This window comes from Pongo pygmaeus, chromosome 3, assembly GCF_028885625.2.
Source record: "Pongo pygmaeus isolate AG05252 chromosome 3, NHGRI_mPonPyg2-v2.0_pri, whole genome shotgun sequence".
Classification (NCBI taxonomy): Eukaryota; Metazoa; Chordata; class Mammalia; order Primates; family Hominidae; genus Pongo; species Pongo pygmaeus.
Window position 1 is genome coordinate 22099375 of NC_072376.2, and position 14551 is coordinate 22113925.

Sequence of the window (14551 nt, forward strand, 5' to 3'; positions counted from 1 at the left end):
GGAGACTTGAGGACAGGTCTCATTACTGGATCCCTTGCAGACATTCTCCAGCACCAGCCTAGAGTGAGGCAGTCCTATTGGGCTGCTAAACCCAGAGGAGCAGCATCATTCGCAGTAGTCTGGCTCTCAGGGACTCTCCTAGTTTAGGAGTCCCTAAAAATCAGACTACTGTGAATGTTGATCAAGGGACCACCCTGTGGGACAAGAGAATCTAAATGGCAAGTCTTGAATTCCAGATATTTCCGCTGGTGGGAAGTTTCTTTCAGCAGAGATACAGTTGCAGTGCTGGGCTCAGTGGAGAAAGCCTGCAGCTCTACCCCAACAGTCAGGCAGCCGTGGTGTTTATGAAATGTCATGAAGAAGGGAACATCTTTTCTTCCCCATCCACCACTGCAGACACAGCTGGGGCTTCTCCCGTGAGGGCTTGGCATAAGCGCACCTATAGACAGCCTTTCTGGAACACTCCAGGGTGACTGCATGCCCACAGGAGGACCACTCTCCAGGTTTAGGCTTGTGCAAGAGGCAGAGTCACAACTCCTCTCTACTTAGAACACCAACATTCTTGCAGATGAAAAGTGGTGCCTGTCTGATCTGAATAGCTAGAAAATTTGGTCAGGAGAATGTCTGAGATGTGTATCACTTTCCTGCTGGCCTAGCAGAAGGGCTGAGGTGGTCCCCACTCTTCTCTTGATAATACTTCAGTGCATTTCACTGAGAGCTCCTCCAGCCACTCTGTCAAGGCTGGGACCTCTGCCTACCATTGCATATTGCATTTAGCCACCTGCTTTAGCTACAATTAGTTTCTACCCAGGGATACCCCCGCCAATGGCCTGAAGCCTGGAACTGTTCAACCCAGTAAATAAAATACTGGAGAAAAAATAAATAAAAAAGAACACACCACAAGGGAATTATGTAAGTTTCAAGAGGCTTCTGCCCTTCCAGCTCCATAGGAGGTAGTGAACTTGTTCACACGCCAGGCACATTGCTACTACAATCAGCATATTAAGAAGCCATTATACAAAGACTCTCTATAACCAAGGAACTCAAACATAGTATTCACCCTTGAAAGCATCAGGAGCTGAATTAAGCTACAACAAACTGTAAGTAATAAAGTCACATCCTTAAAGGGGAAAAAATAAACTTAAAAAACACAGTTAAATAAAAAAAATTCAAGAATAATTAGAAGAAATAGTCTTCTAATGAGAAGAAATCAGAAAAATAATTCAGGTAATATTACAAAACAAAGTTCTATAACACCCTCGAAATATCACACTAGCTCTCTAGCAATTGATCCAACCCGAGGTAAAATCTTTGAAATACCAGATAAATAATTCAAAAAGTTGATTATGATGCTCCTCAAGGAGATACCAAAGAAAAGTGAAAACCAACATAAATAAATTTAAAAACAATTCAGTATATAAACAAAAATTTTTCTAAAGAGAAATATATTTTAAAAACCAATCAGAAATTCTAAAATGGAAAGACATATTTATGAAATTACAAAATGCAGTGGAGAGTTTTAACGATAGACCAAAATAAGTAAAATAAAAAATTTCAGAACTTGAACACAAGCCTTTCAAATTAACCCAATGAGACAAAAATAAAGAAAAAGAATCCAATCCAAATAAATGAACAAAGTTTCCAGGAAATATGACATTATGTAAAACAGCCAAACCTAAGAATAATTTGTTTTTCTAAGGGAGAAAAGAAAACAAGAAATTTGGAAAATTTATTTGAGGAAATAATTAAGAAAACCTCCCCTGGTCTTGCTGGAGATATATATATCTAAATATGTAAAGCTCAGAGAACTCTTGGAAGATTCACTGCAAAAAGAACATCACTAAGGCATATAGTCATCAAGTTATCTAAAGTCAATGTGAAGGAAAGAATTCTAAGAGCAGTAAGACAAAAGCGTCAGGTAACCTGTAAAGAAAAACCTGTCACACTAATAGCAGACTTCTCAGCAGAAATCTTACAGGCAAGACGGGACTGGGTTTTTTTTTTCTTTAGCGTCCTTACATAAAATAGTTGTTAGACAAGAATTTTTGTATCCAGCAAAACTAAATAAATGAAGGAGAAATAAAGTAATTTTCAGACAAACAAATGCTGAGGGCATTTGTCACTACCAGACCTTCCCCACAGGAAATGCTAAACATAGATCTAAATCTTGAAACAAACGTTTGATATGCACCAGAATAGAACTTCTTGAAAGAATAAAACTCGCAGGGCTCATAAAACAATCAGGCAATGAAGAAAACAAGGAAGGCATAATGATTGGAACAGCACCTCACATCTCAATATTAACATTGAATGTAAACATCCTAACTGCTCCACTTGAAAGATGCAGATTGGCAGAATGGACAAAAAAAAAAAAAAAAAAAAAATGAAGCAAATATCTGCTCTCTTCAAGAGACTCACTAACGTGTAAGATTCATTTGAGCTCAATGTAAAGGAGGAGAAAAAGATATTTCATGAAAATGAAAACCAAAAGCAAGCAGGAGTACCTATTCTTACATCTGATAAAACAGACTTTAAAGCAACAACAGAAAAAAAAAACCCAAAGATTATTATATAATGATGATAAAAGGGCCAATTCAACAATGGATATTGCAATCCTAAATTTATATGTACCTAACACTGGAGCTTCCAGTTTCATACGACAATTACCCCTAGACCTAAGAAATGAGATAGCAACACAATAATAGTGGGGAACTTCAACACTGGACTGATGGGACTAGAAAGATAATCAAGATGGAAAGTCAACAATGAAACAATAGACTTAAACTACACTCTAGATCAAATGGACCTAACAGATACATACAGAACATTCTACCCAGGAACTGCAGGATATACATTATTTTCATCAGCACAAGGAACATTCTCCAGGATAGACCATATGATAGGCCACAAAACAAGTCTCAGGAAATTTTTAGAAATTGAAATCATGTCAGCTATCTTCTCAGACCACAGTGGAATAAAACTAGAAATCAACTCCAAAAGGAACCCTTAAAACTACATAAATACATAAAAATTAAACAATCTCCCCTGAATAAATTTTGGGTTAACAGTGAAATCAAGATAAAAATTTTAATAATTATTTGAAATGAATGATAAAAGTGACACAAGTATCAAATCCTCTGGGATATGGCCAAAGCAGTGCTAAGAGGAAAGTTTATAGTACTAAATGCCTACATCAAAAAGTCCAAAATTGACAACATAATGTCACACTTCAAGGAACTAGAGAAACTAAAACAAACTAAACCCAAAGTTAGCAGAAGAAAAGAAATAGCAAAGATCAGAGCAGAACTAAGTAAATTTGAAACAAAAAATACGAAAGGTCAATGTAACCTTTGAAATTAAATAGCTGATTCGTTGAAAAGATAAACAAAATTGTTAGACTGTCAGCCAGATTAACCAAGAAAAGATTCATATAAGCTCAATTAGAAATGAAACTAGTAACATTACAACTGACACCACAGAAATACAAAAGATCATTTGTGACTAGTATGAACACCTTCATGCACACAAACTAGAAAATCTAGAGGAAATGGATAAATTCCTGAAAGCATACAGCCCTCCTAGACTATATTGGGAAATAGAAACTCTAAACAGATCAATAATAAGCAGTGAGATTGAATCAGCAATTTAAAAATTGCCAGAAAAAAAGCCCAGAACCAGATGGAGTCACAGCTGAATTCTACCAGATATTCAAAGAATTGGTACCAATCCTACTGAAACTATTCCAAAAGATTTAGATAGAGAGAATTATCCCTAACTTATTCCATAAAGCCAGTATCACCGTGATACCAAAACCAGGAAATAACACAACAAAAAAAGAATACTACAGACCAATATCCCTGATGAACAGAGATGCAAAAATCCTCAACAAAATACTAGCTTGCCAAATCCAACAGTACATCAAAAAGATAATGCATCATGATCAAGTGTATTTCATTCCAGGGATGCAGACATGGTTTGACATACTCAAGTCAACAAATGTGACACATCAAGTAAACAGAATTAAAAAACAAAACCCATATGATCATCTCAATAGATGGAGAAAAAGTATTCAAAATCCAGCATCCCTTTATGATAAAAACTCTCAACAAACCAGGTATAGAAGGGACATCTCTTTTACAATGGCAGCAAAAATAAAATAAAATACCTAGGAATACACTTAACCAAGGAGGTGGAGGATCTCTATAAGGAGAACTGCAAAACACTGCTGAAAGAAATCATAGATGACACAAGCAAATGGAAACACATCCCATGCTCATAGATTGGAAGAACCAATATCATGAAAATGACTATATTGCCCAAAGCAATCTACATGTTCAATGCAATTCCTATCAAAATACCAACATCATTTTTCACAGAATTTAAAAAAAAAACAATTTTAAAATTCATATGGAACCAAAAAGAGCCCAAATAGCCAAAGCAATCCTAAGCAAAATTAAAACCTGGAGGCATCACATTAACAAACTTCAAATTACACTGCAAGGCTATAGGTACCAAACCGCATGGTACTGATGTAAAACTAGACACATAAACCAATGGAACAGAATAGAGAACCTGCAAATAAAGCCAAATAGTTACAATCAATTGATTTTTGATAAAGCATACAAAAACAGAAATTGGGGAAACGGCACTCTATTTAATAAATGGTTCTGGAAAAACTGGATAGCCACAGGTTGAAGAATAAAACTTGATCCCTGTCTCTTACCTTATATAAAAATCCACTCATAATGAATCAGTTTGAATCTAAAACCTGAAACCATAAAAATTCTAGAAGATAACCCAGGAAAATCTCTCCTGATATTGGGCCTAAGCAAATAATTCATGACTAAGACTTGCTTTTGAAAGCAAGTGCAACAAAAACAAAAATAAATAAATGGGACCTAATTAAACTAAAAAGCTCCTGTAGAGCAAAAGAATTAATCATCAGAGTAAGCAGACAACCCATAGAATGGGAGAAAATATTTGCAAACTATGCACCTGACAAAGGACTACATATCCAGAATCTTCAAGGAACTCAAACAAATCAGAAAAAAAAAATCGCATCAAGAAGTGTGCAAATGAATAGGGAGTCTTTACCCATTTATTCTAAGAGAAGTAACTCAGGAATGGAAAATTGCTGATTTTGAGGAAATTGCCACTTCTATTTATTACTTGGGAAGTGAAATTCTTGTTATGTTTGAGGGAGTTAGGCAAAGGAGTAGGAGGGCTAAGGAACACAGAAAGTATCTTTAATGGCCACTGTGAGGAATGAAGAGTGATCCAGGGACATGTGAAAGAATTATTGAAAGGAATTGAAGTTCAGCTGAGTACAGAGAACATATATTTGCAGTGGTGTGATTTCCTCCAGAAGGGTTCAGCAAGATTACATAGGAGGTATATGTTTTAATTTATACTAGTTGGGGACTTTTATAGGAGTTGAAGTTCTTGAGAAAGAATGGTTCAAATAATACAGCATGAGATCTAGACTTGTGTTTCAGTTATCTATTGCTGCATAACAAACAGCTGGTAAACTTAATGGCTTAAAGCAACCTATTTCTTTTTTTTCTCATGCTCAGTAATTCAGGCAAGGCTCAGCTGGACAGTTCTTCTGCTCTGAGTAGTGTCATTGGGGTTATTCACTCAGCTGCATTCAGGTGAACCTAGATTGGGCTGGAAGGTCTATAAGAAATTCATTCTCTTGTCTGACATCTCATTGCTCCCCAACATAGTCTTTCTCTGTCTTTTTCTCTCTCTTTCTCCCTCTTTGCTTTGCTTTCCCATCTCTCTTTCTCTACACATTATGTTTCATCATTTAAGAGTCTAGCCCTAGCTTCTTTACAGCACAGAAGCTGGCTTCCCTAGAGAATAATGTCCCTTCTGCACTTTCCATTAATAACAATTCCAGCCCAGCTTCAAAGAGAATTATAGAAATAGGATTCACCACTTGATCAGAGGATTGACCTACATATACAGGGAAGAGGACAATCAGTGACAGCCATATTTGGAGACTACCCACCACAACAAGATAAGGGGAATAAAAGAAATACAGTTAGGTTCCAGATATGCAATGATAAAAACTGGGATTTTATTTGTACATATATAGGAAATAAATGGCTGGAGTTTATTTTATAGGTGAGGTTATTCTACTCCTAGAGGGAACTGGAGTATCTCTGCTAGAAGACTGAGTTATTTTTCATTATAGTGTCACAAATTTTCTAGCCAAAGTTTGAGAGCTCAGAAAAAAAACAAAAAACAAAACAACCCAAAAACTTCATATAGCCTTTCTTATCTGAAATTTCATTTTGACGTTAAGACTCAGTTCACTCTGAGGGAAAAAAAAAGTAGCTTGGACATGAAAATATCACATTAAATTAGGCTCTTGGCCTCTCGGCAGATGATAGAATTAGAATTTTGTATGAAAACATGTAATAATTTGAATCTTAGAGGTAAGGAAGGATATTCAGGAAATACATGAAGTCAGTATAGTAGATGTAGGATACTCTCTTTCTTTGGGGATTCATTCCATTTATGGCAGCACTCAGCCCCCTTTTGAACCCAGGGACATTCATTATCTAGGGCTTGCCATTCCTGGGTTAAAATATTCTCAGGAGCACCTGTCCTGGGATTTCCTTATCAGAGTTGGCTCTTCCACCTTGACCCTCTATACAGGTTCTCTGCCTGTCCCTTAGGGCTTAAGACTCTGGAGTGAATGTGAGTCTACATTTGTATCTCCCTACTTGTTCAGGCTTTCAGTTTTAGACCAACTACCTTTTTGGCCTACGGAAAATTGAACTACATCTTCTTGGAGCTTCCCTTTATTACTTTCCTGAGGCTGTGCCATAGTTCTGGATTCATTACAAAGTACCATGGACTGGTGTTAAGATTTCCTGGCTTATTATAGTCTAAATCTTAAGCTCTTTTGGAAGAGTGGGGTTTGAAATAAGAGGGATACACAACAAGAAAAGATTTTCCTGGCTGGGAGAAAGTTAGTAGGAAAAAAAAATGGACTATAATAAGCCAGGAAATCTTATCACAAGTCTTTCTTTGTTTGAGTCTGTTGCCTGCTTGAGTGGAGGCAAAGGACACGGAAAAGACAGAGATAACAAATGAATAATGCAAATGTCTTCCTGCCACATTTTCCCACCACTCCCAATCAATGATGATGTTTCTATATGTCTACCTCCAAAAGGGAACACTAGCTAGTCTGTTAAACAGTACCATCTAAGTGAATATAATCATTCAAAAGGGTGAGGGAAGCCTTTTGAGCTCCTACAATCCTCTTCCCTGACATATGTATCCACTTCTATAGTGGTCTTTTGGAGAAAATTCCTGTTTTTCTAGTCATTCAAAGAAATGAGTTCAGTGATATGCATTTCAATCTAGGTAGAATCAAAGGAAAATAATGAGGCAGATGAGGGTGTGTGGAGCAGTGTAAAATTATCTAGTTATAATACTTAACTAGTGGATTACTCACCTCTTGTAGAATAGGGTCTGTCAATGTGTATACATTGATGTGAATCATAAAAATGCTGATGTTAATATTGCTTTACAATATCTGAGCACTTTTCTATCTACAATTGCATTTGAACCTGGATTCTACTCATAGAACATTGCCATGAAAAAAAATTTACTTGTCTTTTCTTTCCTTACAATATAGGATTCCTAATTAAAAATATAATGAGCAGATGCAATTACTTATCCCCAAAACATTCAAGAAACAGAGAGCTCACTGTTTCATGATGCCAAGTATTTTAAATGTACAGCTCTAACTGTTCAAAAGAATTTGTGTTTTTACCAGAGCTGATAGCTATCATCCATAAATTTCATTCACTGGCCTCGATGTGGAGCTTAGAGAAAAAGAGAGCCAGTCTTTGGAGTCAGGTGCACATGGATCAAAAGAGTAACTTAAACATTTACTGTGTATGATTTTTGAGAAGTGGCACAAACTCTCCAAGTAACACTGGGTGATCTGTAAAATGCTGGTAATCATACTGACCACAGAGGATTTTTCTGAGTATTAAAAAAGTGTTGAAGCATAAGCCGTTAAATGATAGTAGTTTACTTAATCCTCTCCCAGTAGAGGGAACTTGGTGATGAACATCACCCATTGCTCTGTATTGTGTTACACCAGTTTTCCATTCAGGCTCCAAGTCACTGCTTTCACTGTGAGTGTGTCTGCTTCAGTTAGCATTCTCCCCACTCAGGTAGCGTTTCAGACTTGCTAAAACCATGCAACAGATAATCTCACACCTTACAGCTGAGGGTCGATTAAAAGGCAACATGCTCTGAATGAGGGTCTAGCCAAAGTCCATGTGTAGTTCAGGTTTAAGTTTTGTGGACATTCTTTCCCTGGCTCAGAGTTCCTTCACTTTTATTTCTGAGCTCCGTTAGGTTTTAAATTATTGGTCTTATTAAATGCTTGATAGTTTCTTCTACAACCTGTTCCTCCTTCTGCATACAACATCGCTATGCATAGCATCAATATCTTCCCAGTTACTTGTGCCAGAAACTGGGACTCATACTTGCATTCACGCTCAGCCTAAATACCACAATCAGAATAGGTTCTGTCAACACAACCTCTCAATTATATTTTATATCCATCCCCTCCTCTCTGTCTCCCCTGCCACCCTGGTCTAGATTTGTACCATCTCCCTCCTTGGAACTATTGTAGGGCTTCCCAAATGGATTATTTCAAGTTAACTGAAGAACTTGTAAAATTGAATTATAACCTAGCCTTTATTTAAGAAAACTGGGGTTTCTGTAATATATTTAGGAAGACCTCTATACCACTGCTGTCTGTCTTTCTTTTGATTATTAAAATAGTGAGTTTCAAGTTACCTGGAAAATTCAGTAATGTGGAACATCTCATTTAACTGTGATGAACAAAAAAGTGACTAATATAGTGCATTTATTCAAGATTGATTTTTGCGAAAGATTGTTCCCATTTGTAGTTTGTACTTCTGACTCATGGAATCTCTCTTTTTGTTCTGGCTGCTTTGAAAAGCCAAGCAAAAGTTCCTTCAAGCCCAGCAGTTAATTGTCACAGTGATGCCTGTTTGATGACTCCATATTTATTTTAAGAGGAACTGCATCTCGTTGGGCCTGCCAGGGTGAGTTAGCTGCGAAATGCATTCCTAAATAGCTAAATGATTCAGCGCAGAAACCCATATATAAAATTGACTTTGTAATGCAGCTACATGTCTCTCTGTTGGAAAGTCTATCTATTTCAGTTCTGTGCTTTATTTTATAATTCAATATTGCATATGAATAGGTAATGGAGGGAAGCTTTCCTGCCTCACAAAACCCATGTTACAACCAATATGTCGTTAAGACTTCACCCAGTTACTTGGAAGCTTCCTTTGATGAGGAGAGCTCAGTTATATGGAGGTAAATGTATCCGAAAATATTGACAATTGCACACTGCAGTTTGCAAATAACAACTAGGTTGCTCTTGAACCGAGAAACCCCCAAGAGGGTACTTACCTCCTTTGCATCAATAAAGTAAAACAGCTTCTTATCAGAGGCTGACTTTTGCTTACAGCTAGAAATCTGGGTAAACCCAGTTTCTAACCACTTAGAGACTTCAAATAATTCCCAAATTATACCTTCCTTCAAAGGGAATATGCTTTAAATCAAGTGTTTAATGTTAGGAAAATAATAATTCACATACTTGCACACCTTAGCAGCCTGTTTTAATTTAGAAACAAAGAGAACAGAGAACAGCACAGATTGTGCTTTGGTCCCAGCCTCCCCACTTCCCCCAAAAGTACTCAGGAAATATGCTTCTTTTTAAAGAATAAGGACTTAATCAGCACTGAACCCCACAGTGACTCAACTGGGCATTTTCCTCAACAAATAGTAGATTAAGGATAAAAATGTGGTGTTTTTCTGATATAGGCCTAGTGATGTAAGGTTGCTGTTTACAAGGTCCAGAGTACCACTTGGTTTTCAGTAAATTCTGTGTGTGTGTGTGTGTGTGTGTGTGTGTGTGTGTGTGTGTGTGTGATGGCTAATTTTAGGTGTCGACTTGACTGGAGAACTCGACTAATACAGTGTGTTTCGTTCCATTACTACCAAAGCAACCAAAGGCTATCAATGGACTGGGCATTTATATCTCCATGGCTCCCTGTATTCTGTGGACCACCTGAGAATTCTGGGGGGAAAACAATCCTTGCATTGACAAAATGTGTGATGTGGGTGGGATGAGAGATACAGCGTGCTGCCAAGGATGGCCCATCTTAATGAGAGTTGTGGAGGAGAACAAGGTCAGTGCTCCAGATATTCAGGTACTCAGGTAGATGGGAACCCGCTTTCTCTCCTATGTATCTTTATAGTCATTCAAATTATTTTTCTGCATTCTGTGGTTTAGTTAAGAAACCCCAGAATTAAACCAGTTAAGAAAGGCTGGTTGAGAATCAGGATGCACCATTTCTAATGTTGTCATGTCACAAAGTTATAAAATTTTGAGAAAGCCAATTAATTACATGTAGTATCATTTTCTTTATCTGTGAAACACATAAGAAGAGCTGATTGATTTCTGAGATGCCTTAGTGCTCAAAGAACCTGAGGTGAGTGAGAAGGACGGAGGAATGCAGAGGGATTATTCATACCGACGACCTGCTCAGGAGTTTTGTACCTTCAGAGTTCAAACTTTTTGTATATATTTTTACACTGGAATTTTTTTTCCTAGATCAAAACGAGAGAAACTGCCATAGAATCTAGTTCAGTCTTGTGGCCAACCTTTGAATTTCTTCTAAAATACTTTTACTAAATAACTACATATTCCATACTTGAATGCCTCTAGTTACAGAATACTCATAATCAGCAAATTTATTCACTCCATTTTTGAAGCATTTTCTAACCATTTTGCCCTATGTAATATGTTATTTTTTTCAGCTCTATAATAGGACTACGAAATGAGGTTACATTTTTTATACAAAATAATCTCTCCAAAGATGGTCTAGTTACTGGAAACTCACCCTTCTCAGTGCTTTCACTCCTTTCTCCTGATACTGTCTCATATAGACTTCAGACAACCCTTGGAGTCTTCTGTGTCAACACACTGAACCCACCATGGTGCAAGTTACCATGTTTTCTGGGAGAGAGGAAGCTAATGCCTGGCTTCCATATGAGAAGCCTAGTTACCAGGGTCATACATGGTGCCCCTGGAAAGAAAATGTTGTTTACAACTATAACCAACTCACACCAATTGGGACCCACATCAGTAGGGGCACATAGGCTGGCAGTGCCTCCAACATGGGTCCTTGAATAACTAATAGGCATTCAAGTTTCCAGTTCAGTTTAAATAACTGAGTCTAGTTCTTTATCATGGACAGACTACCTGAGAATAGTTAATCCAATTTGTGCTGTTTGTCCACACCATCATCTGGGTGCCATTCATCCACCCCACAAATTACTGTGCAACTGCTTTGGTGATGGAGGGGGGAAAACATCTGGTGGTGTTGGTGGGTGTTATGAGTGGGAGGCATCGGAACTGGAACCCTCTTCTGCTGTCTCTGATAGACTTCTCAGTAAGGTTGAGGTGAGTGGTGGTCAAATTGTGCTGGGAGCTCTCTGGTAGACACAGCAGTTAATCTACTTGCAATACTTTGAGAGAGCTGTATCAGAATGTTTTCTTTAATGGTTTTTGTACCGGGTGTTTTCTTCCTACAAGTGGATCTGAAGGACAGATGATCATTAATGTCCCCCTCTCTCTCTTATGTACCTCCATGAGTTTAAGTTGCTGAGCACCGGGGTTGTTACTTTCTCTTCACTGATCCAAAATCAGTGTGCCCATTCCAAGAGCTGTAGCTTCACTTTTTCTCCAGTCATCCCCTATTCACACTGAGATTTTTGTTAGAAACAGTCTATTAAAAAGGGTGAAGAACACTTCTATAAAATGTAGAGACACTAATTATGTACTCCAGTTTGTCTTACATGGGCCACCATAGAGGAACTCAGTGAGACAAGTATTCATTATCTTTATGATCTAGGGCCATGTCAGTATGACAGGAGAATCCAGGTGGATGAACTAGAATGAGCTCTGAATACTTTAGGTGTCCTTTTGGTAAGGTACCTCAAAGATATATCAACTAGATTTTGTTAGAGTTGCTGTTAAGGGAAAGAAAAAATTGTCGAGCTTAGGAATTGTCAGGCTAGAATCCTGAATTTTCAAAGTAGGTCTATATAATACATGCCACTTTCTTCCTGACAATTACTGACAATTACCCAAAAGGAGCTAAAAGGAGATAATCCCTTTCTGTGGAAAGGCTGTATTCAGTGACCAAACTGTCTTTCTAAGATGTACGGATTTGGAGGCATTGAGAGAGGTAGAGTCAAAAAGCTTTTTGAGTCCATTTTGGAGGCTGTTCCAAACATTGTGTACTGATGTTAGATTATAAATTGTACAGAAAGCTGAAAACATGACATGGATTAATTTTACAGGTCATAATGGTATGGCTAAAGTTGGATAATTGGGTGCAGCTACTCATAATCTGAAAAAGTATTGGCAGTGATGAGGCATCATTAATCGTCTTGCAAGGGGTTAAAGTTCTGACACACTCAATCTACAGAGAACAGATGGGGACCAGCCCCTGTGAAATATGGTCTTTCCAACTGCAAGAGGAACTGGTCAGCTTTGGGTAGGATTCATATCTGGTATGCAGTAGTGGTCTGTGCCTCAGAAACAAGAGATCCTTGACTTTGTGCCCAGTCTGTGATGGTGGATGCATTGTTATGTCCAGTACTATGAGAGATCCAGGCAGCACTAGTGACAAACTAGGCTTAGTTAGCAGCTTGATTCCAGTTGGTCTCATCATAGAGCTATCCCTTGCCATAAGGGTCATCTACATGAGTGACTCAGATGGTTTGGTTAGCAGCTGTGATTTGTCTCCAGAGTTTGTAGCCCAAACAAGGTATATCTTTCACCTGCCAACCCATGGTTTTCCAAGTGGCAGACAAAGAGCCCGGTTATTGAAAACAGGAACCACTAGCTCAAGGATTAGTAAGAGTTAAGAATGGCCTTGAGTTTTGTGCAGGGAGCCAACTGACAACATCTATTTTCTGTTTTATATGGCTGGAGCTGAGATTTAACAACTGCAGTAGCCAGTGAACATAATTGGGTTTCAGTTTAGATGAACTATTAGTAAACAAGGCCCAAGCATTTAAGGGAACTTTAACGTATTGAGGGCCCTACTGAACCAGCAGCTTCATGGAGTATAGTGTTTCTCCTGAAGGGATAACTTTCACTTTTTAATGAAAGTTTGAGATGCTGCTTGGGCCAGACTGATTACATTACTGAATATACCATTTCAATTTCATAAGCAAATTTTGTTGGGCCTTTTCTACCATGTTGGCCATTTATTTAAAGTTGAATCACTCTAAAATGGCAATACCTGCCTGGAAAGTAACAAGGATTCTATGGGTCAGGAGTTCATTTATGTCAAGAGCCCAAGAGCAAGTTGAAAGACAGTTTATGAAAGACATCTACTTGGTAGACTTCAGAGGCAATGACTTCTAACCTAAGAAACTCCTCTGGATTGAGGTTACCATGGTTTGCCTGAGGGTCCACTTGGCAAAAATCATCAGTCACAGAGATCTTTAGTGTTTAAAGGGATCATTGAGACCATGGGTCCCCAGAGATATTACCATTTCTTTATAGGCAGTTCTTCTCAGTCAGGAGAATCTCCTCAGGCACTGATGGGATGAAGAAGTATAAGCATACAGTACAACACTTTCTCTTACATATTCAAATGAAGAAGCAAAAAAAAAAAAAACCACTAAATTGGCCCAAAGGCATTATCCACAAGGTCATGTTCACTTTCCTTCCTCACTCTTAACCCAACTCAAATTCAATCATTTGAATCCAGGTAGGCCCTCTTGCCATGGGACTGGATTGGATGGTGAATTTAGCACCTTTAGCCAAAAAAAGCCGTGAAAGTTTGTGACAGTCTTCTCCCCGAAGTTTTACTACATACTCAATGGATATGACTTTCAGTCTCCTTTGGGAACAGGGAGAGCTTTGATCTACCCCAATCATCTTTATGTTTAGAGTAGTTAAGATCAGGGTGGAAGGTGATGGAGGGCTAGGGGTCCATGGAGAGGAAATGCTTCTGTGCCAGCTAACAAGGCTTCGCATTACTTTCAATTTTGAGTGACATAGCAGCAGCTCTTGCTTCAGTTAAACAAATTTTCAATGTTTCCAGCCCATATAGTACTTTAGGTGATGAGGTCAACATTATTGACATCATCTACTTCAGCTTTGGTGACTGCTTTTCTTAGCAGCCACAACCACATTGGTTTCTCAGTAGATCTACCGGTTTGCACACTGTGGCTGACTTGGGCTTGACTCCTACAACCCTTATCTTTTATTTATTTTATTTTATTTATTTATTTATTTAGAGGCGTTCACCTTAATCTGAGGCACTTGCTAACCCATTAGCAAGATAACATCTTGTAAGTTCTTGCCCAGTTTCAACATAAGAACTACAGGGAGCTTTCTAGGGCAGTGATGCTAACTGCAAGAATTTAATCTATGTTTTTTGGGGTCAGTGTC